General features: G+C 41.9%; 2 long non-coding RNA genes across 2 annotated transcripts in view; both read right to left on the bottom strand.

Annotated features, from left to right (window-relative positions):
• LOC122812303 overlaps positions 1–1,915 on the bottom strand; it is a 108,302-nt gene extending 106,387 nt beyond the window's left edge. The window contains exon 1 of the long non-coding RNA XR_006366382.1: positions 1,809–1,915. This is a non-coding gene — a long non-coding RNA (uncharacterized LOC122812303). The remainder of the gene's footprint in view (positions 1–1,808) is intronic.
• LOC122812300 overlaps positions 1–21,508 on the bottom strand; it is a 518,343-nt gene that overhangs the window by 310,993 nt on the left and 185,842 nt on the right. The gene's annotated exons all lie outside the window — the stretch shown is intronic.

Here is a 21,508-nt window from a genome sequence, read left to right as displayed (position 1 = left end):
CATAATTACACACATCCAAGCCTTATCAGAACATGAATACATAGCTACATCCATTCATGCATTAACAAAGGAATAATATTGAGCCGAGATGGTAGAGAGGAGGAAGACGTGTTAAATAGAAGGGAAGGAATAGCAGGGTGGTGTGGATTGTTTAGGAGAGACAGGACAGTGAAGGAAAAACGAACAATTATGAGAAGTCGGGGGAGGAGTAAAGTAGTTTAAAGTAGTTAAAGAAGGGAAAAGATGGGATTTAAGTATAATATTGCTCAGAGGCATAGCTAATGTACTGTAGTACCACTTAATTTTAAAGTTATATTAAAGTAAGAAGAGGAGTAATTGTTGTAGTCTAATGATTCTTGAGAGAGATTGACGTAGAAACACTCATTATGCTTTTGGTGTGGGGGGAACATGCAAACTCCAAGTAAGCTTTGTGCCAGAGGACAGCTCAAACCAGTATAGAAAGCAAAGACCTTAAGTATTAAGCCAACTGTGTAGTTTAATACACTTGATACTTCATTATAGCAATAACCCACACCTGGGTGTGGGTAATGCTGGATTTACCCATGGTTGGCGTGGTCCGGGTGACCGGACCTTTTTCCATTAGTATAAGTCAATTTACAACGTGCACGCTGGCCAATCAGCATGCACGTTTTAGAATATTAATGGGGCGTCATGGTATAATTTAGGATCCTATCTGATAGCACGTTTGTTTTACTTTATCTCACCAACTTTACTCTTGGTGAAAAGTGGGACATGAAGAGCATTGACAGAATGTAGCACAAGTCCCGAGGCATAAGCAACAAACTAATCTGTTTCCATTAAGCTTAAAGAGTTGATGTTGTCTGCTTTTAAAGCTGGTACAATATTGTTTGATTTGGGAGCTGGTCACTATTAAGTGCTTGCAAACTAGAGTGAAATCCATGACTGTGTAACAATAAATGACACAAAGGCTGCAACTGGGCATAACTGGGCATAACACACACAACACACACAAACTGATACAGGTCACAAAACTAGAAGAAAAAAGACATCAAAATATATAACCATAAAAAATGGTAGATAAACCAAATAGAAAACACATTTTAACACATCACATTGTGCAAAACAAATTGAATAATTTGACAAAGATGTATATCACAACATATCTGACATATAACTGGTTATGTGATTGCAATTAAATGTGTTGTCTTCAACAGTCATGAGAACATAGCAACATAAAAACAGTGCAAGGGAGGCGATCACAGGGACCATAAGAGGCTTTGCTCTATAGACCATTTAGTCGATTCATGTAAAGGTTCTTGACACCATTTAGCAGTACTTAATAGTAATACTGCCCACTTCCCAAATCAAGCAAGGCCATACCAACTTTAAAGGCAAAAGTCAACTCTTCAAGTTTGGTGGAAACAAATGAATCTGCTACATCTGCTCTGGGACTTGTACTACATTCTGTCAATATACTTTCTGCTCCAAGCTATCAACAAAAGTTGTTTGGTCTGCACTCAGAGACCATCTGTTCAACACCATTCTTCCCAGCATGCATTTCTTGCTCTTTCTCCTTCTACTCACTCATACTTAACATTTGTAACATCTTTCTCCTGCCTACAAGGATAATGACTCTCTCTATATAATGCTGTTTTGTACAATTGTGATGCAGGATCCATTGCTACAGGATACAGTTTATCAGAGTAATTATACACTTAAGTGGACATCTATTTCAAGTGGCAACGTGTTTAACAGAAAGATGTAGCAGCAATAAACTGAAGCAAACATTGTATAGATAAAAAAAATATCTCAAGAAAACAACAGACCTTTGTTTCATTTCATTATAACACATGAATACAATAACTACAACATGGAAGCCACCAATAATGCACCTCAGAGCTCCAAGAACAGTCATTCCAATTCCAGGATAATCTGAAATAACAAAAACAGCAACACAAATATTATTAATAATAATAATAATAATAATAATAATAATAATAATAATAATAATATTAATAACAATACTTAATTGTAGATGTTTCTTCATTTTAATGCAGATGAATTATTCAGTGTGTGTGTGTGTGTGTGTGTGTGTGTGTGTGTGTGTGTGTGTGTGTGTGTGTGTGTGTGTGTGTGTGTCTCCCCATTTTATGATGGGCTGATGTTTCATCTGAGACTGATTATCTGCCTTAGCCTGCTGCTTACTACAGTAAGCATAGGCTTCCATCTGAATTTGGAGAAGATTTAGAGATTATTAAAAGAGTATTAGAAAACAAAGGCATGAGATTAAGATAATCTAATATGCAAAGAAGGAAATTATTGGCATTTCCAAAAATAAAAGGAAACAATTGGTATTTCTAGTTAAAGACAAATCAAGAAGTGTATTGCTCAACCACTGTCTGTTAATACTGTGTTCCCTGCTCCTACAACACCTTCATTTCATATTTTACAGCAAAAACTCATTATGAATCTAGTTGGCATCTTACAGCACAGAGACAGTGCTCTGCACCAAATAAGTGAATACAGGTAAATGCAGACATTTTTTTTTTATCAAAAGGAAACATGTTTTCATATAGTTTCCAGAATCTCTACTCCTACTATATTCAATATAATCACATTTTCAAGGTCTCTGTTCAGCATTAAGGTAAAATATCTTTTCATGTTGCTTTAACAAACAACTAAAAAGGAGTGACTGGATCAAACACTGTACTAACTTTACTAAGCATATGTTTCTCTATTACTTGTTTGCTCTAATGTATAGTGTTGTGGAAGCTGTTGAGTGCTGTGTCACCACAGCTAGGACCGAGTTGCATGGGCACAAATTCTGCATCCCATTTAAGAGGAGAGGCACTGAAAATGGTTGTATGCCCAAACAGCAAACACTCATATGAGCAATTTTTTTTTATGCTGTCTAATAAAGAATGCTCATATGAGCAAACATTGTTTTCAATGGAATTTTCGCTAGCGGCCTTTTGTATGGTATCATGGTGCAGTAGAGTAAGGTAACTTGCCTTTACTTCCCTATGGTGGAAGCCGTCATCTGGAATTCGGTGCACAGGATGAAAACTATGCATTGTTGATAAGCTGCTTCTTGTAGTTCAGAGTTCAAGTCCCTCATCTTCCATTTGCTTGTGTGACTCTGAGAAAATCTTTTAACCAGGCAGTACCATTTGGTTGAATACCTGACTTGTTACATTGCATGAAGGTATAGCTTTTTTTATGGGTGGATTTTGTAAGATGGTTACGGTGTTTACCTCTCAGACAAGGGTTTGATTCTCATCAAGGGAACTTGGCTAAGTCTAAAATGGCACACAAAAGCAGTTAGCCTAGTGCTTAGCTATGATCATATATATAATTAGCAGTGGATGTATGGGGTTTGTATTAGTTTTAATTTTTGTTGGTTTTAATCACATTAGATTCAGTCTAAAATTATCATTCTTTCATCATTCATTATTGTGAGTGTTGTGTTTGATGAGACACTTCCTGAAAATATATATGAACATGGATGAAAATGAGTGCATGAGCTATAACAAACTTAAAAATACTTTTGGCCAATACAGAAATATAAGCTCTGAAGTACTAACAATAACATTTTCTACCTGTTAAGTGCAAGGAATCTGGACAAAGCCAAAAATAGTACAGTGATAAATGTCCAATATCAGGGAAAGATTTTGAATACTGCTCTTATAAACTTAGAAAACTGTTAGAGTAACAGGATTTGTGGTAACATACATTTTCTAAAGGATGTGAAGTCTAAAACTTAAATGTATATTATTAGTTAGTCATTTCGGTACTCAATGATTTGCCAGAAAACCACAAATCTTATGAGTAATAGACCAAAAATATGAGGTGAAATCTGGGCATTCGGTGAAAATCTGGACAGTTGAGAAGTATGAACAAGTAAGCACATGTATGCATGATTTAAAGGATAATTTAAGCTTTGGCTAGAACCTGATAGCAACAATAAACTGAAAATGCTAAAGCTCTTAGCAGTAGATATGTTAAAAGGAACTTCATCTAGTAATATAAGAACATGTGTATTTCTAAGTGATTCCAAGAACTCTGACAAGCCAAGAAATTAAGCAGAAAGCACATTTGTTTTTAACACCATATTGAACACTGAATTGTTTGTTTGTTTGTTTGTTTTTAAGTCAAAGCTGCAGTAAGAAATGTACAGATAATACACACAACTGTTTCTGATTTGGTTTTGGAGTAAGAAACGCACCGTGTTGTGTGAAACAAAAAGCAGTAAGTAACACGCTTATTTGTTTCAAAATTTGTAGGATGGGTCACATTGCTATGTGATATGCCACTAATACTGAAGAGGAAGTAAATGTATATTTTAGAGGAAAGTGTTCCTGTGGAGTTTAGTGAAACAACAATTAGAGAGCACTGTGTCATTGTGTTACAGGTGTACCAGGTCAGAGAGGAAAGATCAGTAGAGTTACTGTATGCAGACTGTGGCATTGTGTTACAGGTGTACCAGGTCAGAGAGGAAAGATCAATAGAGTTACTGTATGCAGACTGTGTGACATTGTGTTACAGGTGTACCAGGCCAGAGAGGACAGATCAGTAGAGTTACTGTATGCAGACTGTGGCATTGTGTTACAGGTGTACCAGGTCAGAGAGGAAAGATCAGTAGAGTTACTGTATGCAGACTGTGGCATTGTGTTACAGGTGTACCAGGTCAGAGAGGAAAGATCAGTAGAGTTACTGTATGCAGACTGTGGCATTGTGTTACAGGTGTACCGGGTCAGAGAGGACAGATCAGTAGAGTTACTGTATGCAGACTGTGGCATTGTGTTACAGGTGTACCACGTCAGAGAGGAAAGATCAGTAGAGTTACTGTATGCAGACTGTGGCATGTTACAGGTGTACCAGGTCAGAGAGGAAAGATCAGCAGAGTTAATGTATGCAGACTGTGGCATTGTGTTACAGGTGTACCAGGTCAGAGAGGAAAGATCAATAGAGTTACTGTATCCAGACTGTGTCATTGTGTTACAGGTATACCAGGTCAGAGAGGAAAGATCAGTAGAGTTACTGTGTGCAGACTGTGGCATTGTGTTACAGGTGTACCAGGTCAGAGAGGAAAGATCAATAGAGTTACTGTATCCAGACTGTGTCATTGTGTTACAGGTATACCAGGTCAGAGAGGAAAGATCAGTAGAGTTACTCTATGCAGACTGTGGCATTGTGTTACAGGTGTACCAGGTCAGAGAGGAAAGATCAGTAGAGTTACTGTATGCAGACTGTGGCATTGTGTTACAGGTGTACCAGGTCAGAGAGGAAAGATCAGCAGAGTTACTGTATGCAGACTGTGGCATTGTGTTACAGGTGTACCACATCAGAGAGGAAAGATCAGTAGAGTTACTGTATGCAGACTGTGGCATTGTGTTACAGGTGTACCAGGTCAGAGAGGAAAGATCAGTAGAGTTACTGTATGCAGACTGTGGCATTGTGTTACAGGTGTACCAGGTCAGAGAGGAAAGATCAATAGAGTTACTGTATGCAGACTGCAACATTGTGTTACAGGTATACCAGGTCAGAGAGGAAAGATCAGTAGAATTACTGTATGCAGACTGTGGCATTGTGTTACAGGTATACCAGGTCAGAGAGGAAAGATCAGTAGAGTTACTGTATGCAGACTGTGGCATTGTGTTACAGGTGTACCGGGTCAGAGAGGACAGATCAGTAGAGTTACTGTATGCAGACTGTGGCATTGTGTTACAGGTGTACCAGGTCAGAGAGGAAAGATCAGTAGAGTTACTGTATGCAGACTGTGGCATTGTGTTACAGGTGTACCGGGTCAGAGAGGACAGATCAGTAGAGTTACTGTATGCAGACTGTGGCATTGTGTTACAGGTGTACCGGGTCAGAGAGGACAGATCAGTAGAGTTACTGTATGCAGACTGTGGCATTGTGTTACAGGTGTACCAGGTCAGAGAGGAAAGATCAGTAGAATTACTGTATGCAGACTGTGGCATTGTGTTACAGGTGTACCAGGTCAGAGAGGAAAGATCAGTAGAATTACTGTATGCAGTCTGTGGCATTGTGTTACAGGTATACCAGGTCAGAGAGGAAAGATCAAGAAAGTTGCTGTATGCAGACTGTGGCATTGTGTTACAGGTGTACCGGGTCAGAGAGGACAGATCAGTAGAGTTACTGTATGCAGACTGTGGCATTGTGTTACAGGTGTACCGGGTCAGAGAGGACAGATCAGTAGAGTTACTGTATGCAGACTGTGGCATTGTGTTACAGGTGTACCAGGTCAGAGAGGAAAGATCAATAGAGTTACTGTATGCAGACTGTGGCATGTTACAGGTATACCAGGTCAGAGAGGACAGATCAGTAGAGTTACTGTATGCAGACTGTGGCATTGTGTTACAGGTGTACCACGTCAGAGAGGAAAGATCAGTAGAGTTACTGTATGCAGACTGTGGCATTGTGTTACAGGTGTACCGGGTCAGAGAGGACAGATCAGTAGAGTTACTATATGCAAACTGTGGCATTGTGTTACAAGTATACCGGGTCAGAGAGGAAAGATCAGTAGAGTTACTGTATGCAGACTGTGGCATTGTGTTACAGGTTTACCGGGTCAGAGAGGACAGATCAGTAGAGTTACTGTATGCAAACTGTGGCATTGTGTTACAGGTATACCGGGTCAGAGAGGAAAGATCAGTAGAGTTACTGTATGCAGACTGTGGCATTGTGTTACAGGTGTACCAGGTTAGAGAGGAAAGATCAGTAGAATTACTGTATGCAGACTGTGGCATTGTGTTACAGGTATACCAGGTCAGAGAGGAAAGATCAGTAGAATTACTGTATGCAGACTGTGGCATTGTGTTACAGGTGTACCAGGTCAGAGAGGACAGATCAGTAGAGTTACTGTATGCAGACTGTGACATTGTGTTACAGGTGTACCAGGTCAGAGAGGAAAGATCAGTAGAGTTACTGTATGCAGACTGTGGCACTGTGTTACAGGTGTACCGGGTCAGAGAGGACAGATCAGTAGAGTTACTGTATGCAGACTGAGGCATTGTGTTACAGGTGTACCAGGCCAGAGAGGACAGATCAAGAAAGTTGCTGTATGCAGACTGTGGCATTGTGTTACAGGTGTACCAGGCCAGAGAGGACAGATCAGTAGAGTTACTGTATGCAGACTGTGGCATTGTGTTACAGGTGTACCGGGTCAGAGAGGACAGATCAGTAGAGTTACTGTATGCAGACTGTGGCATTGTGTTACAGGTGTACCGGGTCAGAGAGGACAGATCAGTAGAGTTACTGTATGCAGACTGTGGCATTGTGTTACAGGTATACCGGTTCAGAGAGGACAGATCAGTAGAGTTACTGTATGCAGACTGTGGCATTATGTTACAGGTGTACCAGGTCAGAGAGGAAAGATCAGTAGAGTTACTGTATGCAGACTGTGGCATTGTGTTACAGGTGTACCAGGTCAGAGAGGAAAGATCAGTAGAGTTACTGTGTGCAGACTGTGGCATTGTGTTACAGGTGTACCAGGCCAGAGAGGACAGATCAGTAGAGTTACTGTATGCAGACTGTGGCATTGTGTTACAGGTGTACCGGGTCAGAGAGGACAGATCAGTAGAGTTACTGTATGCAGACTGTGGCATTTTGTTACAGGTGTACCGGGTCAGAGAGGACAGGTCAGTAGAGTTACTGTATGCAGACTGTGGCATTGTGTTACAGGTATACCGGGTCATAGAGGACAGATCAGTAGAGTTACTGTATGCAGACTGTGGCATTGTGTTACAGGTGTACCAGGTCAGAGAGGAAAGATCAGTAGAGTTACTGTATGCAGACTGTGGCATTGTGTTACAGGTGTGCCAGGTCAGAGAGGACAGATCAGTAGAGTTACTGTGTGCAGACTGTGGCATTGTGTTACAGGTGTACCAGGCCAGAGAGGACAGATCAGTAGAGTTACTGTATGCAGACTGTGGCATTGTGTTACAGGTATACCGGGTCAGAGAGGACAGATCAGTAGAGTTACTGTATGCAGACTGTGGCATTGTGTTACAGGTATACCGGGTCAGAGAGGACAGATCAGTAGAGTTACTGTATGCAGACTGTGGCATTGTGTTACAGGTATACCAGGTCAGAGAGGACAGATCAGTAGAGTTACTGTATGCAGACTGTGGCATTGTGTTACAGGTATACCAGGTCAGAGAGGACAGATCAGTAGAGTTACTGTATGCAGACTGTGGCATTGTGTTACAGGTATACCGGGTCAGAGAGGACAGATCAGTAGAGTTACTGTATGCAGACTGTGGCATTGTGTTACAGGTGTACCAGGTCAGAGAGGACAGATCAGTAGAGTTACTGTATGCAGACTGTGGCATTGTGTTACAGGTGTACCGGGTCAGAGAGGACAGATCAGTAGAGTTACTGTATGCAGACTGTGGCATTGTGTTACAGGTATACCAGGTCAGAGAGGACAGATCAGTAGAGTTACTGTATGCAGACTGTGGCATTGTGTTACAGGTGTACCGGGTCAGAGAGGACAGATCAGCAGAGTTAATGTATGCAGACTGTGGCATTGTGTTACAGGTGTACCGGGTCAGAGAGGAAAGATCAGTAGAGTTACTGTATCCAGACTGTGTCATTGTGTTACAGGTATACCAGGTCAGAGAGGAAAGATCAGTAGAGTTACTGTATGCAGACTGTGGCATTGTGTTACAGGTGTACCAGGTCAGAGAGGAAAGATCAATAGAGTTACTGTATCCAGACTGTGTCATTGTGTTACAGGTATACCAGGTCAGAGAGGAAAGATCAGTAGAGTTACTGTATGCAGACTGTGGCATTGTGTTACAGGTGTACCAGGTCAGAGAGGAAAGATCAGTAGAGTTACTGTATGCAGACTGTGGCATTGTGTTACAGGTGTACCAGGTCAGAGAGGAAAGATCAGTAGAGTTACTGTATGCAGACTGTGGCATTGTGTTACAGGTGTACCACGTCAGAGAGGAAAGATCAGTAGAGTTACTGTATGCAGACTGTGGCATGTTACAGGTGTACCAGGTCAGAGAGGAAAGATCAGCAGAGTTAATGTATGCAGACTGTGGCATTGTGTTACAGGTGTACCACGTCAGAGAGGAAAGATCAATAGAGTTACTGTATGCAGACTGCAACATTGTGTTACAGGTATACCAGGTCAGAGAGGAAAGATCAGTAGAGTTACTGTATGCAGACTGTGGCATTGTGTTGCAGGTGTACCAGGTCAGAGAGGAAAGATCAGTAGAGTTACTGTATGCAGACTGTGGAATTGTGTTACAGGTGTACCGGGTCAGAGAGGACAGATCAGTAGAGTTACTGTATGCAGACTGTGGCATTGTGTTACAGGTGTACCACGTCAGAGAGGAAAGATCAGTAGAGTTACTGTATGCAGACTGCGGCATGTTATAGGTGTACCAGGTCAGAGAAGAAAGATCAGCAGAGTTAATGTATGCAGACTGTGGCATTGTGTTGCAGGTGTACCAGGTCAGAGAGGAAAGATCAAGAAAGTTGCTGTATGCAGACTGTGGCATGTTACAGGTGTACCAGGTCAGAGAGGAAAGATCAGCAGAGTTAATGTATGCAGACTGTGGCATTGTGTTACAGGTGTACCAGGTCAGAGAGGAAAGATCAATAGAGTTACTGTATGCAGACTGTGGCATTGTGTTACAGGTGTACCAGGTCAGAGAGGAAGGATCTGTAGAGTTACTGTATGCAGACTGTGACATTGTGTTACAGGTGTACCAGGTCAGAGAGGAAGGATCTGTAGAGTTACTGTATGCAGACTGTGGCATTGTGTTACAGGTGTACCAGGTCAGAGAGGAAAGATCAGTAGAGTTACTGTATGCAGACTGTGGCATTGTGTTACAGGTGTACCAGGTCAGAGAGGAAAGATCAGTAGAGTTACTGTATGCAGACTGTGGCATTGTGTTACAGGTGTACCAGGTCAGAGAGGAAGGATCTGTAGAGTTACTGTATGCAGACTGTGGCACCGTGTTACAGGTGTACCGGGTCAGAGAGGAAAGATCAGTAGAGTTACTGTATGCAGACTGTGGCATTGTGTTACAGGTGTACCGGGTCAGAGAGGACAGATCAGCAGGGTTAATGTATGCAGACTGTGGCATTGTGTTACAGGTGTACCAGGTCAGAGAGGAAAGATCAAGAAAGTTGCTGTATGCAGACTGTGGCATGTTACAGGTGTACCAGGTCAGCGAGGAAAGATCAGCAGAGTTAATGTATGCAGACTGTGGCATTGTGTTACAGGTGTACCAGGTCAGAAGGGAAAGATCAATAGAGTTACTGTATGCAGACTGTGGCATTGTGTTACAGGTGTACCAGGTCAGAGAGGAAGGATCTGTAGAGTTACTGTATGCAGACTGTGACATTGTGTTACAGGTGTACCAGGTCAGAGAGGAAGGATCTGTAGCGTTACTGTATGCAGACTGTGCCATTGTGTTACAGGTGTACCAGGTCAGAGAGGAAAGATCAGTAGAGTTACTGTATGCAGACTGTGGCATTGTGTTACAGGTGTACCAGGTCAGAGAGGAAAGATCAGTAGAGTTAATGTATGCAGACTGTGGCATTGTGTTACAGGTGTACCAGGTCAGAGAGGAAGGATCTGTAGAGTTACTGTATGCAGACTGTGGCACTGTGTTACAGGTGTACCGGGTCAGAGAGGAAAGATCAGTAGAGTTACTTTAAGCAGACTGTGGCATTGTGTTACAGGTGTACCGGGTCAGAGAGGAAAGATCAAGAAAGTTGCTGTATGCACACAATATGACATTGCAGACAGACTCTGACCAAGAACTTCAGCAAAGGATAGGCGAATGGAATGCAAAACTGAAGGTACATAGGATGAAATGGAGTACTGATAAGACAGTGGTAATGGCACCAAATTGGGGAAGTCAGAAGAAGCTGAAAAATGAGATAGAAGGGAAGGCAGTGGAACAGGTTAACAGCTTCAAGTATCTGGGAGGAGTGGTTGAGGAGAAGGGAAGTCAGAATGAAGAGGTCAAAGCTAGAATCAGAGGGGCTGCAGCCAACTGGCATAGAGTCTCAGGTATAGTCTATGACAGGAGAATGCCAAAGAAGCTAAAAAGCAAGGTGTACAAGACAGTGGTGTGACCAGTACTATTGTAAAGTACAGAAACCTGGGCAGTAAAGGCAGAATAGTTGATGAAGCTAAAGGTGATGGAAATGAAGTGCCTGAGAAGGGTGGTAGGAAGCACACTGTGGGATAGATGAAGAAATGAAGACATAAAAGCAGAATCCAAAATAGCTCGATTGCAGAAAAGATCAAAGAGAACAGATTATGTTGGCTCTGACATGTGCAGAAAATCAGAAGACAATCTGGTGAAGAAGATTTGGGACAGACAGGAATAAGGTAAGGAAACTGGGACATCCAGCAAAGAGGTGGGTGGATTGTGTGAAAGAAGACCTGTGACAGTCAGGTATGAGTGTCAATGAAGGCAGGAGTGTGGCATTGAATCAAGAGAGATGGTAACAATAAATAAGATACCCAACCCCCTGTAGAAAATGGGAAAAAGTGGGCTGATGATGATGTCACAACCCAACCAGTGAAATGTATGTCCCCCTACTGAAATGTCAGCACTTGAAATGCTGAGAGTGAAAAAGCCAAAAAAACATAAAGAAGAATGACTCTCAAAAGTCACTCATCCTTAAAACTTCTTTTTGTGGAGGAACTTATATAAACCAACTCCAAGACTGCCATACCTCGAAGAAAAGGGAATATTATAAGAAATGGCATCTCAGACTTAATATATATAAGTCTATTCTTTGGCTGTTTAGTCTCCATGTTTTGGGACTCAGTCTAGCAGTTCTGGACATTTCAAATGGTTACCAAAGTGTACTGTAGTTTTTGAAGCAAGGGAAGTTCAAGCTCTTCAAGATTATGGAAACATGACAACCTTTGACAGGGGTCAACTGATAGGTAAGCATAACAGAAGTGACAACCAATAAGTAGCAGTAATCTGCATTTGTGGTGATAGAAAAAAAGTGTTATTGTTATACATGTAGAAATTCAGATATTTCTATAAAACTGTCACATCCTGGGGCTGTAATTCCGGTATGACTAGTAATGTAACACAAGGAAAAGATTTTCCAAGTTTTATGTCACTACAGAAAATGTGATAGCAGGAAGAATCTATAGACAGTGTGGCACATTGATGCACCTAACATAAAAAGAGGCAAAACAGCATCCTGATAGACCCCATTTGGTATAAGTAAGAGGTATAGAGAACAAAGCAGTGACACTCCTTTGGAGATTTAGGACCAGAGAAGGGAATACACACTTGAATTTGGTAGGGGTAACACAATGAAAAGGGTACTATCTGTCAGCAGAAACATGGCCCAATGACAGAAGCACAGAAACACAAAACTGTAAAAGATGTCACTAAAGCAATGGAAGGTGAACTAACAGAGAACACTGAAGTAAGACTCAGTAAAAGATGCATTAGCACAGAAAGCAAGTCAAAAGTTGAAGTAGAAATAGGGAAACTAGGTTAGGAACATCTGTATAAAATGACAACTATAATTATGCTAATCAGCAGAATGCAAAGTTCGGAGCCTACATTTGCTAGTATTATGCAGAAATTTCAAATAAAGGCAAACTTTTTCCAACAGGTACCAGGAAGCCAAAAAAGAAGTAAATCTGAAAACAAATTTTGTTTGGATATACCTTTTTAAGTGGGAGAGCAACACAGTAGGAAATAAAGTAAAAAGGTGGTATCCAATCATATTACAGTAAAGGAAAACAAGACAAAAAAAAACAGAGCATTCAAGAGACCAGTACTGATAGTAGGGACAGTAAAGCAGATGGCCATATTGTGTCGAGAGCTTTCCTTTGTAGGTATAAACATTGGAAAACTAATCATGAGTTGGTGGAGTTACAGTACATCACATAAACTGTAAAAAAAGAATGGAATCATGACATTTTAAGTAGGGCAAGACAGAATATGACAAAAGTTGTGGGGTAAGGTATGAAACAGGATGCTCCTGTTTTATCTTACCTCACTTTTTGAGTTAAAAAGATTTATCTTTTTCACAGGGTAAGTACAAAAATGGAATAAATTCCAGAGTAATTTCTAGTGCCATCTTTGACACTGCCATCCCAGCTATCTGGAATTTTGTAAATAATCCTATGTCATTTGTGAATATTAATATGATTGATATGCTTGTCTTACAAATGTAAGATAACTACATGTTATGTGTATATTAAACTACTGCTGCAGAAGTGTGTGTTGAACAGAGTTTGTACAGTACTGAGCTTCAAGACTGTAACCACAGTTTATCCTACTGGAAAAGAACAGAAATGTATATAAACAATATACCCGTGCAAATGTATCTTTTAATAGTAGAAGCTTGAACATACACAGTTAACTTGCAAAACTTTAAGAAAATAAGTTGAAATTGTTTTACGATAGCGTTATCTCTCAGTTTCAGTGAAGCAGACACAATGTCTAGAACTACAGGTTTTTCTACTGTCTTGAAACAGAAATAATTACTAGGTTTCAAATGTAAAAGCATTTTATTGTTTTACAACTTGCAAGTTCAGCAAACTTCTGAGAGATATGTATTTCTCACACAGAGATGTTAAAATTCTGCTAGTATCTGTTGAGCCTGGGAACTGAAGTCAGGTGACAAAGAGTGATGTCGTCCAAGCTAACTCAGCAGTAATGTTCATTATTACTTTAAGAACTCTCTGAGAGAGAGACTGGGCATTTTGTATTTTGTCTTTGACCTGGAAATACCCATCATCAGCACTTCTGCCTGTGTGTTGTCTGTAAGCAAGACTTAGAGCATAGTGTCTCTCTTAGGGATAGATGGGAATATAGTAAGGATTAGTTTAGGTTTGTTTTGTATCTATGTGAGACTGTCCTGCAATGGTGTTTTAACATATTTCCTGTGATTCTGAACTCTGTAGTTACTGTGCTGTTTGAGTATTGTTTTGTTCTTTTATTATTTATTATTAAATATATTTAAACCTATCTTTGTGGCTAATATTTGTGAGACATATTTAAGCTCTTAGAGTACTTGCATATGCATTTGGTGACACTGTACAGGCCACTCCTAAATAGCCTTGCTCTTAGTCACACTTACCATTTGTATTTATAGTAACATTACATGGTAGGATTGGAGACCCTTTGCAAGGGCCTTATATAGTAGCTGATAAGGGTGGTTGATGGCAGTGATAACTACCTTATAATCTGGGCAGAAGGGGGCATGGCTACTAAACTGGTGCCAGCCTTCCCCAGGAGTGTCTGTGTGTCTGTATATAAATCACATCTCAAAGTGTGTGTGTGTGTGTGTGTGTGTGTGTGTGTGTGTGTGTGTGTGTGTGTGTGTGTGTGTGTGTGTGTTTGTTAGCTACTTGGGCAGGAACATGAAGCACTGGTTGGACAGAGAGGGTGCTGGAGGTTTTGGCTTGGCCACTTGGCTGAGATATTAACCCTATAACTGTGCCAGTGGGGAGTCTTATTGGGGATCTGGAGATAGAGGGAGAAACCATCCCCAGACTGACTGTGATCTCTGTGTGCTCTTAAAGGAAATTATACTTTACTGTGTGTGTACTTGTCATCCTCCCATTGTATACACCCCTCACTGTTTCCAGTGGTGAGGATTGAGGCTCTTTGATTACTGGGACAGTGCAGTGGCATCAAATCTTAATTGGTGGCAGTGGCGGGACAGCTATATCACATATTAATTGGTTGACAGTAGTGAGATAGCCACATCACATATTAATTGGCTTGTAGTGGTATTGATATTGAATTCCTGTAGCCTATGAACAGTGGTCACTGAAGGTGTTTGTAATCTCAATTAGCCATGCAGTGAACATTCAGAGTTCATATAAAACTTGTTTTATTTTGTTTATTAGCTTAGTTAGTCAGGGAGAGCAGGCAAGCATGTCAGCAGAGGAGTATGGCAAGCTGACAAGGAGCCAGTTGGCTGAAATGTGCCAGGCTAGAGGACTGGTGCATGCCAACATGACTAAAACAGACATGATTGCAGCTTTAGTCACAGCTGCATCACAGAATAGCAAAATCAGGAGGACAATCAGACTGGTCATGGAGATGTACAACTCTCAGAAAATGAACAGCTTGACCTTTCCATATAGGGCTTAAAAACCCATTTGGAGTTAAAGAGACATGAGCTGGAGACCAAGCCTTCGGATATAGAAGTAGCAGAGAGACTGAAACATCTTGAGGCTGAGGAAAAGGAAAAACTGTGATGGCTGGAAGTTGAGGAGAAGGAGAGGCGGAAGCAACATAAAAGGAGATGTTGACTCTTTACCAGAGTCATGGAGGTAATGGGGAAGGGAGTAATTGAACCCCAGAAGAACAAAGGTCAGTAAATGTCTTCCACATTTTACAGAGGGGGATACTTTTGATAGTTTCATTCATATGTTTAAGAGGGTATGTAAACAGTATGATGTTGACAAAGGGCTCTGGGTATGGTTCCTCACCCCCTTACCCCATGGTAAAGCTGTAATTGTGATTTCTAAACTGTCTGATACTGATTGCTTATATTATATGTAACAAACTCTCTTTTAGAATGTTTTAAGTTAATACCTGAAGCTTATAGGAAAAAGTTTTGTGAGCATAGACGCAAGGCAGATGAAAGTGTGTGTGAGTATATTGCTGAACTTATTTTCATAGGTGGGAGATGGATGTCAGATCATCACTTTTGAAGGGGTGGCAGACCTTTTGGTGAGGAAAGAAGCCCTTAGCACTTTGCCTGAGGACATGAGAATCTGGTTAGCTGATAGATGAGTTGGGGAAGAAGGAGACCTATTCCTAGCAAGCAGGGCATCACTGCACAGGAAAGGGACACGCAGTGCTGCTCATTGGTCTAAGGGAACTCATGGTGGGCAGCCCAGACTGCCCCACCAAAGTCTGCCAGTAGCAGGGGAAGCCACTAGTCCAGGTATATGTCCAGAACCAAGGGTTAAATGTTTTAAATGCTACTAGTTGGGCCATGTAGCATATAGATGTCTGCACAGGCAAGGTGGGGAACAAAAGCCTTTCTGTGTTCCAGATACAGATTTTCTGTATCCAGGACTATTTGTAAGCTTCTGAGCCCCCCAAGCCTTTCTGTGTTGGAGGGAATCCTTCTAGCTTATCAGTGGGAGTGGTAAGCACTAGGTAACCTGTCTACCACATAAGGAGTGGTTCTGGCCCAGAATTTGTAGTTATTGGCCATTTGGGCGGACCTCCATCTCTCTCAACTTTCTGATTTGAAGGCCTGCATTTGCACTTGTTTCTGTCCTGTAACTCCTGGGCCCATCTCATTTGCTCACTCAAAAAAAAAAAAAAAAATTATCTGCTTTTACTATATTTTTCTTCCTACTTTATTTTGCTTTCGCGTCATCTTAAAAGTACTCAATTGTATTTATAACTGCTTGGTGTAACTCATTCTAAGCCTTTTAGTTTAAGCACTTGGGCTTCAGACCAGTTGTACATTAAGAAGGTTTGTGGTCTGCACTGTAGTGACAGAGCAGGTAGCTTACATCCTTCTGAGTTGGGAACTGCTGATTGAGGGCTAAGTGTCTGTTATTCTAAAAGTGTATTAATTCTGTTTTAAGCACTTGGGCTTCAGGCCAGTTATTTTACATTAAAAGGGTTTGTGGTCTGCACTCTTGTGGGAGGAGAGGCTGGACTCTTCCCTTCTGAGCTGGGAATTTTTAGTTAAAGGCTTATAGTGCCTGCATATTTGAACTGCTTCTTACTGAAATTGGTACACCTTGTTTGCCGTAGCATAGACTAGATTCAGACCTGCTGAATCTAGCTTTGTTTGTATAACTTGAGCACTAATCCAGGCATTCTTTAACGTATTAACTTGTATTTATTACTGCTTGGTAGTAACTTGATTAAAGTGTAGCTATCATTCTAAGTATTTTGGATTAAGCACTTGGGTGTCAGGCCAGCTGTTTTACATTAAGAAGGTTTGTGGTCTGCACTGTAGTGGCAGAACAGGTAGCTTACATCCTTCTAAGTTGGGAACTGCTGATTGAGGGCTCAGTGTCTGTTATTCTAAAAGTGTATTAATTCTGGTTTAAGCACTTGGGCTTCAGGCCAGTTATTTTACATTAAAAGGGTTCGTGATCTGCACTCTTGTGGGAGGAGAGGCTGGACTCTGCCCTTCTGAGCTGGGAATTTCTGGTTAAAGGCTTATAGTGCCTGCATATTTGAACTGTTTCTTACTGAAATTGGTACACCTTGTTTGCTGTAGCATAGACTAGATCCAGGCCTGCTGAATCTAGCTTTGTTTGTATGCTTGTTGTTTGTTTGTTTGTTATTTCCCTGAAATGCTAAAGCAGCTTTTCAGCGCTTCTGTGGATCCCTAGTGATATCTGCATTGCTTACTGTACTTATTTCCTTGTTTCACTTGAAAGAAAGTTACTGTTTGTCATTTTTGCATTTAAGTTACCTGTAACACATTGCATTTAAGTTGCTTGGCACTTGCTCACTAAAGCAATTATATGTCAGCACTAAAAAATTAAAAGCACTACACCCTCACAAACTCCCCTTGATTACCTTGTTCCCCATTGGCCCTTTTTTCAATTATAAAGGAATTCCCAATACTATTCTAGCATGTCCAAAGGTCAGTTGTCAATCTCCTCTCCGGTTCAGCTGGTGAATCTGTGAATCTTGAGGCAATGTTACAACTACCTCGTGTACAGAGATAACCCTCTCCTTCTCCCAACAAATTCCAGCACATGTGAGAGATGCAACCTTATAGCCATACCGAAGGCTAAGCTCTCTCAACTCAGTAGTGGTGAAACCAGTCAGGAGGAGAAGGAAACCACACTCACTACAATTCCAGTCTCACATAGACCTACCACGACAGCAAACCAAACACATAAACACACAAAAACATACTTAGAGGCTCTAAATAAAAATCTGCCTAAGCAGCAGAGACCGCCAAATCAGACACCCAAGCAACCGCTACCCCAAAACAAAACACATGCACACATAGCTCACAAAGCCAGTCTGCCAAACAGTCACAGCTCTTAAGGCTAAACAACACACCTGATACACTTGTAATAGATAACTCTATCATCAGGCACACTGACGTCCTGCTCACCAGGCTGAACAAGGAGAAGGTCATGGTGAGCTGCCTGTCGGGTGCTAGGATCCGCCACATAACACAAGCACTCAGGTCAATCCAAGGCAAGTACAAATATGACTCAGTCATTGTCCATGCTGGTGTGAATGACCTGAGACATACCTCCCTGGACTACATGAAAAGAGACATAGAGGAGCTCTCTGAGCATGTAGCCCAGGCCGGTATGACCCTGACCTTGAGTAGCATCTTACCCTCACCAAGAATGATGCCACAATATGAAGACAAGATGATCAATTTCAACAATTGGCTTAAGTATTGGTGTCAGTCAAAGGGGATCCAATGCCTGTCAGCCTGGGATGACATGCTCGACAAGCCAGGATGCTTCGCCAGGGATGGCTTGCACTTGTCACCCCTGGGCTTTCGGATATTGGCAAAGGCTCTTGCTACCCCCATAGTGCCTTTATTAGGCAAGGCTCAAAACACAAACCCACCTCCATAGGTATCACAATGGAAAAGAAACTAAGAGTAATGCTACTCAATGCCAGAAGTCTAAACCTCAAGATGCACGCACTCAAAACTCTCCTTAGCATGGAGAACATTGATATCTGTGCAGTAACAGAAACCTGGTTCAAGGCTCCCGAGAGCACCCCAGCACTACCAGGTTATACCTCATACCATGCTTTTCGGCCCCAAAACTTGGACCGAACCACAAAAGGAGGGGGAGTATCAATATTCGTCAAAGATACCCACACTTCCAGGTTGGTGGCACAGCACGAAGTATCAGAGACTATCCATGTGCAACTAACAGTGGGCAAAACTGCCTATCAGTTTATTGCCTGCTACAGACCACCCTCCCAAACCCAGGAACCCCACTCGGCCTTCCTGAGAACACTGGAAAATATGAAGGTCTCTCCAAACACCATTATATTGGGTGACTTCAACTACCCAAACATAGACTGGGAGCATTACTCTAGCTCCAACACCCTAGCCCAAAGGTTCCTAGAATTTATAAACTTAAATGCTATGGAACAACTTGTTACCACTCCCACAAGAGGGGAAAACATACTGGACCTGATCATCACCAACATGGGGACTCTATGCTCCAGACCAGAAGTGTATCCCTCACTGGTAAGATCAGACAATAAACTAATCCCACTGGATAGTCACATCCTGACTCCACCCCCTGCCCTGAAAACCACAGTGAAAAACTTCTCTAAAGCAAATTTCACCCTCCTCAAAACCGAGGTGTAATCCTTCAAAGCCCCAGGCCTGTGGAAAATACAGCCCAGACGGCAGAATCCTTTATAAATGCATTCTATGAACACCTTCAGGAATGCATGGATCATGCAATCCCAAATAAAACCAAGACCCAATCCTCCAAAGGCAGACATCCTGTCTGGTGGAACCCAGCCATAAACAAACTATACAATAGAAGGAGGAAGCTACTACATGATAGAGCAAAATCCCAAAAGGGGAAGGCATCTCTGATCAGTATTAGCAAAAAACTACGGGCACTCATAAAATCGTCTAAGGCCAGCTTTGAGAGAAAAATTGCACAGAACACTAAGGATAATCACAAGGCTTTCTTTAGTTATGTTAGGAACCTGGGTGGGAATTCCCAAATAGGCTCAGAATTAGTCCAAAATGACAAAAAATACACCAAACCCACAGACATTGCCAACATCCTAGCTGACAGGTTCAGCACAAACTTCTCCCCCCCTCCCCACCATAAGAGCAAATATCTATCCCAACAGAGTGCTGTCCCCCTGACATCTCAGATGCTCAGGTAAGAGCTGCCCTCTCCAAAGCAAAAAACACAGCATCAATGGGACCAGACGGTGTCCCGGGCTGCGTCCTACATGAACTCCAAGAAGAGCTAAACCCGAACATTAAACTACTGTTCAATCTCAGCCTTACTACAGGAAATGTACCCAAAGGGTGGTGTACAGCAACAGTGGTCCCTCTCCACAAAGGTGGTGCCTCAACGGATCCTGGAAACTATCACCCCATAAGTCTGACTAGCTTGGTCTGCAAAGCTATGGAAAGGATCATCATGGACCTCATAAATAAAGATATTGGGGACCTACAGACAATGGATCCTACCCAGTTTGGCTTTTTTAAGGGCAGATCCTGCCTCTTAAACCTGGTTGATTTCTTTGAAACAGTCACCAAGGCCATTGACGAGGGGAAGGTCATCCACACAGCTTACCTGGTCCTCGCAAAAGCCTTCAATACAATACCCCACTTGGGCATTATAGATAAGCTCACCAGCTTAAATATAAACCCCTATGTCACTAAATGGGTTGCAAACTGGCTCAAGGACAGAACCCACATGGTTAGAATTGCTGGAGCCATGTCAGACTCCAAACCAGTTACAAGTGGCATCCCACAAGGCTCAGTCCTGGGACCTCTCTTGTTCGGCATATATTTCTCGGAGGTACAGGCCAACATGGGAGGACTGTGGCTGACCAAGTTCGCAGATGACTGCAAACTGGGCGCCATAATCGACTCTCCAGCCGACACAAGCATCCTCCAAAAAGGCCTCATAGAAACAGACAACTGGTGCCTGAGCCATGGCCTCAAGCTAAATGCCAAAAAGTGTATAGTCATCCCCTTTGGCAAAAACAAAGTGCCCACATATTACCACATAGGTGGTAATCCATTAAGTACAGAAGAAGTAATTTGGGACCTGGGGACCTAAGTTGATAGCAATCTCTCATTTGAGAACCACGTGGCCAAAGTGGTTAGAAAAACATTTTATATAGCCCACCTAATCATGAAGGGATTCACATCTAGATCAGGGGAGGTCATCATGCCTCTTTACTCATCCCTCATCAGGCCCATAATTGAGTACAATGTCCCTTTTGGGATGTACCTTACCAGACACCTGCGGCAACTGGAAAGACCCCAAAAGTACCTCACCAAGAGGATCAAAGGGCTCAAACAGATGCCATATGCTGCCTGGTTAAAGAAACTCCAGCTCTACTCAGTGGCATACCACCTGCTCAGAGGCGATCTGTGCCTGACGTATAAAGCCATGTCCAACCTGGAATTAATGGACATATGCACCTCAGAAAATCCAAATCCCATCGAGCTATGCACTCGAGAGACTTGAACCTCAGCACTGAAATAAATAGGACATGCTGGAGGGACAGATTCATAACCCAGAGGCTCCCTTCACTCTGGAATAAAATCCCAGTCCAGGTTAGGCAGAGTCCCTCATTGACTCTCTTCAAGAGGAATCTTGATGAGTGGATGGGAGATCGTAGGTTTACCCTGGGTATCACTTCTGTGTCACTGTTAGACAGAGGCACAGTATACTAACCTCGAAAAAGGGCATAGCAAAATTAATTTAAAATGGATGGCGAAAGCCAAATACACTCTGGCTAGGCTTATAAATGCCCTAAGGCAGATAGCCTAGTATGAACCTATGAAC

The sequence above is a fragment of the Protopterus annectens genome, chromosome 9.part0 (assembly GCF_019279795.1).
Source record: "Protopterus annectens isolate FY-2018-M chromosome 9.part0, PAN1.0, whole genome shotgun sequence".
Taxonomy (NCBI): domain Eukaryota; kingdom Metazoa; phylum Chordata; order Ceratodontiformes; family Protopteridae; genus Protopterus; species Protopterus annectens.
This window is presented reverse-complemented; position numbering and strand designations above follow the sequence as displayed.